At 38.2% G+C, this 10,222-nt stretch overlaps 1 long non-coding RNA gene across 1 annotated transcript; it reads right to left on the bottom strand.

The window, feature by feature from the left end:
- Window positions 1-2,004: 2,004 nt before the first annotated feature.
- Window positions 2,005-3,614, bottom strand: LOC147308474 (uncharacterized). The gene is made up of 2 exons (XR_015126235.1): window positions 3,354-3,614; window positions 2,005-3,264 (listed from the first exon to the last, which is right to left on the bottom strand). It is a non-coding gene; the product is annotated as an uncharacterized LOC147308474 (long non-coding RNA).
- Between the last annotated feature and the right edge of the window lie 6,608 nt (window positions 3,615-10,222).

The raw sequence follows: 10,222 nt of genomic DNA, 5'->3' as shown, positions 1-10,222 counted from the left end.
CAATGCCAGGTTGAAATTAAGGCTAACAAAAAATACATTATAAGATCATCTTTAATTTTGGTCTGGTATGTTCTCTAATGTGCACTCCTATGTACACAAGCACATATGTACAATGTGCAAACAAATCAACCCACATATGGAATTTTTCCTTTCCTTCAAGAAAATATTTTCTTCTTTCCTTCATCTCTAACCAGGGGCAGAGGGCTGCTGCTGTAATTATAAAGATTAAGTAGCTTTTGGTGTGTGCATTGCTCTGAAAATCACCCTCTGTGCCTCTAAAATTGCAAAATTATGAAGCAACTAAGTGCCAGTATATAGACCAACACTTTAACTGTAAGAATGCACTATGTTTGCATTTGGTGCCATATACAAGTTCCAGATGGCACCAAATGCCACAGAGACCTTGAATGGTTTGGTTAGTAAGTGAATGTAATTCATATATGATATATTTTGAAAACAGGACCCAATTCCGCGATGAAAGAGGGAAAACAAGATGTTAAACAGGATAAATCTGGAACACCACAGGATGAAATATTAAGGGTGGGGCACAGAGATCCAGTGGTGAAAATGAAGGAAACAAAGGAGCCAAATATACATAAATAAAACGACTCCCATTCTCTTGACTCCTGGTTTCTTCGAACAATCTTTCTGAATGACTGAGAGCTCCACAAAACTTAGATTTTATTGGGTGAAACTGGCAATTTTTTATTTTATTTTAACAAAAGCAAGAATAGATGTGCTTATTAAAAGATTGTTTCTTTCAGTAATAAGAATAAAATTCATTCCTCTAAGTATTTGACAGATTACAGGACCATGAGCGACTTAGTATTGTGTGCTATTTTGGTTTCAGGTGTTAACCGAGGAGGAGGAGAGAATTTCTAACAGCAGCCACCTTTGACCAACACAAACCAGCTGTTTCATATAAACACATAAAAGTTCCTGTTAAAATTAAATTAAATATGTGGATTATTTTTCTTGTCGTTGTTGTCGTTGTTGTTGTTGTCTATAGAAACAGGTATCAGGAATTGCTTTCATCTATTTCACAAGTGACCTCTACTGTATTGCAGCCAATTTCTGTACATTAGGATTAATAGCAAGTGAGATTAGCGCCTGTAAATCAACTCTGATCTTCATCAAAATATTACCAAAATTGGCACACAGGAATAAAGCCAGCAAAGAGGAACACAAACAGGGAGGATGCATGAGACAAAAGGAAGAGGTGAGGGAAGAAGATAGATAATCAGGAGAAAATAACAAAGGAAAAAGTAAGGACAAGGCAGTGACTTTGGCAAAGTTGGTCTTATGCTAATATGACCAATAGAAGGAGAGAAGCATCAGATAAAATGCTGTTGCTTTGCTTCAGCACTAGACTTTTAGGCCATGTGTGCACTGAGCTGGCTGACTGTGACACTTGTCGCAGGCAGCAACAGATGGTGGTGACATGTTTGCACTGGTCTTAAGCCCCAGAGAAAAAACGAAGCTAATACCTGCGTGGTTATACGAGACAGCACACACTATGGAGACAGTGTACTAATGACTGAGAGCTGATGGTACAAATATATACAGAGTAATATCGAATAGCTGCTTTTCTTCTTAGAAGCAACTCAAAAGTTTAAAATAAATGACGCCGTATAAACATATTTGTCTAATGAAGAAAGAGCTGTGTTCATTAACATTCATATATGCGTGGACAGCAGGGAGAAACAATTGCCTTTCCACTTTTTGTCCTTTTGTAAAAATCTCTGTACAGAAATTTCTGTGGCTCAGTAATTATCAAATAGCTGTGAGGATGCTGCTGACTTTGTCTTGTGTCTGATTCTTTTCCCCTCTGTTGTGAAGTCAGTTGCTTGAGTGGGTGGCTGCACGTGTCCGCTTTAATGCATATGTAGCCAAGTACAGGATAGGGTAGGGGAAATTAAAGTAAGATGGAGAGAATGGGCCAATAGCTAGATTCGCAGGAGGGATAAAGGGAGTTGCGTGGAGAAGAATGACTGGAGCCACAGGTAAAGTTGCTATGAATTGTATTAAACTATTTAGCAACAATTTAACAGCATTTTATGAACAGGAATGAAAACATAAAATAAAATACAGTGACAGCAATAATAATAACAGTCAGAATCCTATCTGAGCTCAGATATGTCAGTCTTGCCGGCTTAATAGTCAGTGTTCAGTCAAGTCAAATCCAACAGGTCAAAAGTTTGTGATTGGTGCGATTTCGTCCTACCGCACTGTTGCAATTGTTCGTGAGAGAAGAGCAACCTGCCCTTCTGGGCCAACTCAGAATGGCTGTGGTTCGGTTCGGTTCAAAGGGAAAGGCTCGCCATCTTCCTCGTCAGGAAGAGATCCAGGTCTCACGATCCCATAAAAAAACCTAGCCTGTAAACAACAGGACTATTACTAATTCAGTTCACACTCTAATGATATACATGGCCATATGTAAATAATGTAAGTGCTATAACAAAACAAGCACAAAACATTAATTCTAATTTCTAACTATAGTCTATACAGTGCATCTTAATCATGAATGCAATCTTTAAATCACAATCAGCTTATTCTATCGTCAAGGTGCACATTTCTATCAGAAATCAGAAATAAACCATAAACTATGGTAGATTATTTTTTTACAGTATTGCCCTTTAACTGAATTACAGGAGCATTGCTTTACACTGCATAGCAATGAAGCAATATATTATTTACACTCAATGTACAGAATAAAATTACCAAAAGAATATACAAAAACCCACAGGCTGTAGTTTTACAGTATGTGGTAACGTATCAGCACAGTAAGAATACACACGGACATCTATCCAGTGCCGCTCGAGCATCAAATGTAACAAAATAAAGTAGATTCATGACCTTTAAGATCAACATTAACTTATTCCATCATCTAATTTTAGTGCATTTAATATTCAACAAGTAATACTAGAACATCATCAGCACACAAGCTGAGTGCTCAAAATGGCTGAACTCAGTGAGAAACCCCGTGTGTTCTCCCACAGTGAAAACGTGGTCAGCTACAGCTATGAGCATTAGGCTAGTTAGCTTTTCAATTAGCCTGATTCGCCCAGTCCCAGTTTAACTCACCAGCACACTTCTAATGTTCAACTCTCAGAGAGGATCTTGTTCAACTCTCAGAGAGGATCTTGTTCAACTCTCAGAGAGGATCTTGTTCAACTCTCAGAGAGGATCTTGTTCAACTCTCAGAGAGGATCTTGTTCAACTCTCAGAGAGGATCTTGTCCACTTCATCCGCTCCCGCGCAGATCTACAACATTGAAATCGGGCCATTATATTCCCTGTTAACTTCTTGTTAGCTTTTTAGCTTCAAGGTTAGCTTAACAGCTTCTGACTCACCGCGATGGTTTCAAGGTCCGAAATGTTCACAATAAATCAGGTCCGTTTCTCCAAGGTCCATGCAGATCTCCGGTATGGATATTTGCTCAATTTATCAAGTTAATAGTTATTTTCCAGCGAAAAGCTTGGCGGTGAAAATCAGTGATGGTCTCGTGCACCTCCGTCTCTCTCTGTGTCTGAGCACGTGACGGTACAGAGCAGGGGAAGGCGGGGCTTGTTCCTTCCTAACCAGTAGGGGTGTTAAATATACTCTTTGGGTTTTATTCTTTTAATATTTATAGTATTTATCTTTTATTATTGATTTATTTTTGATCAACTCAGTGATTAACAGAGTAATGATAAATCCCAATTAACAATAACATGTTGTAGTGCATTACTGAGTCGTGTAAACTCACTGGGTTACACATAGCTGCTGTGTTTTCAAGGAAATTGTTAGTATTTTTTTTCTTTTTTTGTGTGGATCACAGCGAACAGAAAGATAAATGACTTTTTTCTTTTTCTTTTCTGCAAAAGCATTGCGTCACCGTTCTTTATTGAGACATGCTACAGCGTCCTTTACTTTGCTTCCATCAATTTCCTGTGTCCTCTGGCTGAAATCTAGGAGGAGCATCTTCAACACCAGTTATCATGTCTTATTTTTCTTGTAACCAACTCTGCAACCAGCAGACTTCAGGAATTAAAAATAAGCATCCATATGTAATTACCAAAAGCCTGTACATTCAAAGAGAAATTTATGTATGTGTCTGTGAAATTATTAGTTTTTTGTTTGCTCTTTAATTTTAGCGTTCTTATAAATTACCGCCTCTAGGCATGGCATGCTCTGCTCTTGGTAGCGAGATAATATTGTTATGCTTAGTTTAGACTGAATGATTCATCTATAAAGCAGCAGTGCTCTGTTCAATATATCAAAGTTACGAAAAATAAAAACAAATCAAAGCACAGACATTCACATTGAATATTATTTCATTTATAGGTAATTTTAAGGTCAGAAGACGTGTGTGTGTGTGCCTGTGTCTATATATCATAATATTTGACTTGTTTTTAATAGATGACAAAGGTACTTTATTCCCATTATAATACTCTTAAGTGTTGCTTTTTTAAAAGATGGGCATCACTGACTAAACGCTCTTCCATTTACAGATGTTTGCCGGCAGTGACCACTTATGGATTTATAGTGATTTTTAGACCTCTTGACTGCTCTGAACCCTTTCACCATTTGCAGAGTGGCTTGAATGTTAAAATGCTTTATGAATTAATATTAGCACAATGCCTAAGAGGACTGACACTGCAATTATTTTCTAAGATATTCTCCAAAACTGGTCACTGGAGCTGAATATTTTTGTTATGGTAACAGAACTTTGTTGGTGTACCTGCTATGAGAATGAGTTATACAAATGCATTGATCGGTCCACATTACTCCACCATGAGGGGTGAACAAATATTAAGATAGAGGTTAAAAAAAAGTTGCACTTCTTGAAATCACGCAGTGGGGAAATTAGGAAGATGCTGCACTTAAACCAACTAAAGGATAAGTTTACAGTCTGGTCTGTCACTTCTGTGGAATTTCAATCAGCCAAACCTCCCCCCACATACGAGTCAGCTCATTACCACTCACCTCTGTGGACACACCATTTTGTTCCCTTGATTGGAGGCCCTCAGCTCCAGTTAATATCTTAGAAGGCTGACATTTCAAACAAGGCTGGATCCTCTGTTGTTTGGAGCACATTGCCTCATTTAATGAAGGTGCACAAATAGACATTTCTGGAATGCTAGTCTAGAGGCGTCTTGCTTTGATCTTTCTTTTTCTTTTTTTATGTTGGCATATGCTTTATAAATCAGCCGGTGCACTTAATGTGTTTTTTAGAAAATTTGTTCACCTGGTATTTTTAAAGATGCGATTTTTGCACAGAAAATCACATTTAATCATAATTAGCGAGATTCACAGGATCGACTTAAAATGAGGATAATTGTGTAAGATTTAGCCTGAGTGTGTCAGAAAATAGGCTTCACTATACCATTACTCTAAGTCCTTAAAATTAAACGTTCGTACTATTGATCTAATTTTTGTTTTTTTCCCCCCGAGACAGTAAATACATTGCAAAAGGCAGCTCTAATGTGTTTCTTAATTGGTAATAAAATAACATTTCAAACAGTTGACACAGGCTAATAGAAAGCATGAGACGTTTTCTTCTCTACTTAAATATTCAGTCAGGGGAGGCAAAAAACCCCAAAACATTGCTGACAAAGAACAAAAAAATGGATCCTGGCTGTATCCCTGAGCCATCCGTCTCCATAACCTTATCTTTTTAAAGGTACAGTGGATTTCAAGCCTGTTGCCACCACTTTCTCTCTCTACATAATGTAGTTCCAGCTGGTCATACTGCATTAGAGATGTCATGCCGGGTCATAGGCATGAAGCTATTTCCTACCCCCTCCTCTTTTCACCAAGCCCTACAGGTTGCTTAGCATTTCAGACAGGGCTCTGGTGTTGCCTTGCAGCCAAGCACACGGGCACTTTGGGATGTCATCTCCTCAAAGCTAATTGCTGTGCCCTTCTCTTAACGAAACAAGCTCAGGAAATAAATAACTAATGTGCCCCTTGGTATGCTCATTAGCTGACTGCAAATTCACTGTTCCACAACTTTTCATGCTATCACCATCTCACTCCATCTTACTCAGTACTCACTCTGTGCACCCGTGCACACACAGCAGACACACACACACATTGTCTTTATTCAAGTTTATTCTGACACGTTCTGTCTTTCCCTCTGCCAGGAGAGATCAACGTAATGAGGATGATAAAGAGTCTTTGTGCAGTTCTTTTGAAGTATTCTGAACTTAGTAAAAAAAACATCCAGTAGAAAATAAGACATCTTGTTATCATTTCTAGCATGAAAGTGACTGCAATCACATCCAGGCGCATTCATGTGTGACGTTTGCAATGAACAGCCAGAACACAGATGTGTTATTTTCCTTTTCCAGATGTGCACTTTATGAAGAAGTCACAACAGTTATATACTTTATAAGATAGTGAATAAACAGCACAATAGGTGGAAAAGTTTGGTTTTCTTGAAACATTAACAGGGTCACTAATTTCAGTTTAAAGGATCTTGATGGTTTAAAATCATGCGAAAGCTTAATGAACAGATACTCTAATGCTGTGATTTCATTGGATGGCTGTTTATTTCTCTTTTTTATTGTAATTTTTTAAATAGTATTTCGCTTATCTATAAACACTGTGTGTTTATAGATTGCACTTCTGAGTCGAAATACTGACTGCTTGATAAATTATTGCCTCGGACAGGGTAATATATTCTGTTTAAACAGATGTAAACCCCTATGCTACCTTGTGGTATTGAAAGAGGTGGGCTTCAGGATGTAACATTAAGTTTGGGTTTGGTGATGTCATGTTGGAAAAAAATGAATGAAAAAGCAGTACTGGTATTGGCAGAATATCCATGTATCACAAATATGGCTATTTATAATGTGTCCACAACAAGACTGAGAGCTGACACTTTTGATTGATTTTGAAAAAAATCTTTAGAGTAAAGATTAGGTAACTGAGCTTCATTTTAAGGCACTGACATGCTACAAACTACGGTGCTAGAAAGCCCGTAATCAAATGATGTGTAAACTTCAGTGGAAGGAGGGTTTTTTTTAAATATTCTTTATTCCACTTCAGCATCAACAAACACTGCTGTTTTTTTCTTTTCTTTTCTTTTCTTTTCTTTTCTTTTCTTTTCTTTTCTTTTCTTTTCTTTTCTTTTCTTTTCTTTAAAGACAGTCCTCTCCAAAGACACGTTGTCCTTGGCTAATCAAAAGCCTTTGGTTGTCGAGAGAGTTTTAGCTCTCCATTAATGAACTACGACCGAGTCGTATCTTTAAATGGACTTGCACATATAATGTGATGATAATAGAGTGTCGCCTTTTTTATTGTTATCACAAGCCCTTTTTAATGGTTATTCTTCAGCTGGACTCTTGCGATACTACGGTAAGCGTAAGAAATAGAAACGTCACCTTACATACCATCACAAAGGGTAAAAGACCAGAGAGAATCACTAATAACAGATACTTCCCAGTGGAGCCTGCATTCAAATACAAAGGAGCATTCCTCCAAAACCCATCTCCCGTGGGCAAATGGGATAATGTAAAAATGTTACAGACACTGGTCCCTATCTGTCCTAGGATGTGTGCCCTCAGACAACAATTAAGAAATTTATCAATTGCTCAATAGAGAAAGCATCTACAGAATGAATGATCTTGTTTGGACCAAAAAGCCGGTGTAGTGTTCCACATAGCAATAAAGCATGTAACCTGCATTCAGAGACCATGGCAATGAGGAATGTTTCATGTGACACAGCAATGGCTTTTAATTACTTCACATGCCAAAACCTAACATCAGTGAGGCACTAGTGACCAATAGAAAGCCTGCATCAGCCTAGTTTAGATTAACCGTGAGTGTTGTGGGGGGTGAGCAGCTATTCCCTAACTTAATGACTTTGCCTCAGGTAGTGGTAGAGAGTCAGAGCATCTCCCAAATTAATTATGATTTGAGAACTCAACTCAGGCCTAATCAGGTTTCTCCAGAGTGCCACGCTTTGCTTTTATAGATTTCCCATAAAATATACACAGATGATACGCACACACTTGCATAAGCACACACAGACTCGTAGCACGAGCCTTGCGAGGACCTCCATTGACTATTCTGTTTTCCCAAGATATAGCCCTAACTTTAATCCTAACCCTCTTCACAGCATGCACCGACAAAGCCCCAGGAGTCTCTCCTGTGACAGGATTTTGGCATAGTGGCTACACACAGTATTGTTGTATAATGAGACACACTTGGCCTGACAAAACTTTTTCACACACACAATCATCGCAAAAGGAAAGACTGCGCAAACACACCAGACTGACTTGTTGTGTAATCGGGACATGATCCACTCGGTCGAATACATTTTGAAAAGACTTGGAGCCATATCTGTAATTTATTTATGACCAAACACACAACAGCAGAAGAAGTTTCTAAACATGCATCCTCTCACTTTAGTTGTGAAAGGACACCCATGGCACTTTGGGTCCTAAAAATGCAAAAATCTCGTGTGTGCAGCAAAGTTCACTTGGCCTTTTAAAGGCTGTGTAGCGGGTTTAGCATAGTTGTCACAGACAGCTGGTGAGAAAGAGCTCTCTGACACTTCTATCTAGTGAAACAGGCATTTCATAAATTACAGCATATCCAATATTTGCATATTGCATCACGTTGTTCTTTATTTATTACGTCATCATTTATGTAAAATGTAAAATTTAATACACAAGTGAGGCCTTTTGTATTTGTATTATTATTTGTATTATATGACTCAGATTAACTGTATGACAGTGTCATGGTTGGATATTTAGTGTTGTTTTATTTGTACTATGCTGGTAGGTATTGTTTTACTTTTACTTCCTCTAATACGAGACAAAGAATGCATGCTTGTCGGGTATCTGTTAAGTAGCGCCTTCAAGTCAGCTTGATGTGTCATGACACTTGATGCCTCACTGTATACAGTAACTTCAGTTAGCGAGAAAAGTGGGTATTTGAGTAGATGTCATGGAAGTGCTGGGATGCCGACATGCATTTTTTTTTTTTTAACTCTGATGTTAATATGCCATGGATGAATAATTTACAGCTTGATAATAATTATGAAAGGCAGCCAAGCTTCAAACTGTAGAAAATAATCAGTTAGCTTGCTCAGTTGTAATCATGGGGGGATAACATGAAGAAAATCACTGCGTACTGACAGTTCCATGTGAATAACTTAAGCTTGGAGAAAGCTTTTTTATTATCAGTCGAACAACAACATCTTCCATTTTTGGATTGCCGTTAAGGCACTCTGAGGCCCCCGCATCAACTCATGTATCTGTTTTCTAGAAAAACCTGCCAAGGGAGGGTGAAGTTTCTCTGTTGCTTCATAATATATTAAAGTTTGGTAAAAGAGAGAAGAGGAGAGGAATATAAATCAGGAAATAAAAAGGTCTTGTTATTTTTGCACAAAAATGTTTTCCACTAGAAAGACCCACAGCTGGGTCAAATTGACCTAAACATTATCTCAGTGATATGAAGACACTGGGGGGACTTGCCTTTGCGCAAGAAAAGATTTATTCATTTTTCAAAAGTTCATTACACTGAGAGAAGCAAAGAAGGTGCTACGCTGAAAGCAATATCTTTTCAGCATAGGAAATTGGAACCGGTCAATTTAACTTGCAACATAAACACACCAGGCCTCTTTTGCAAAATGTTAGCAGACCAAGATTCCTTCCAAGCATAGCCACACGCAAGAAACTGTATAAAACCTTGGAATTTCCCCATGCATTTTAATAATTGAAAACTGTGAGTTTTCTCCCATTGGTCTTCATGTGATGTACAACTGTGTCTGGGCCTCATTTACAGTCAGGGCTGCTCAGACCACTACATGCATTCAGATGTGGTTTTGCTGCCAAACTCAGCGCATGAAAACGAACACTGGATTGAATTGTCAGGCTGTAGCCATACTAAGAGGAGCCACTGTGCAGTGAAAAATGGAGTTGCAGACTAATGTCTCCCCTTGGAATAGCTCTCTGTCTGGGATGAGACAGCCAGTCTGTGTCTTTTATCTAAAGGCATCGATGACAACAAATCCACTTTATCTGAATTTGGGTTTGAATGTTTGACACAAATCTCTAGAGAAATAGTTTAGGGGAAAACTCCCCCAACAATCAGTCTAGGGCCAATGAGCGCAATTCTCCAAAGAAAAATTCATAAATGCTTTTAGTTTGAATTATTCAACTACTCTGCTCAGGATAACAGAATTATGTCTCAGTGCTGGATGTTTGTCCACTAAATAATATTAAAT

This window comes from Aulonocara sp. 'chitande type north' Nkhata Bay, linkage group LG18, assembly GCF_057382095.1.
Source record: "Aulonocara sp. 'chitande type north' Nkhata Bay isolate Kocher_YH1m ecotype deep benthic linkage group LG18, A_spYH_male_GT1.1, whole genome shotgun sequence".
NCBI classification, from domain to species: domain Eukaryota; kingdom Metazoa; phylum Chordata; class Actinopteri; order Cichliformes; family Cichlidae; genus Aulonocara; species Aulonocara sp. 'chitande type north' Nkhata Bay.
The sequence above is the reverse complement of the archived record's forward strand: the minus strand, read 5'-3'. Positions and strand labels throughout refer to the sequence as shown.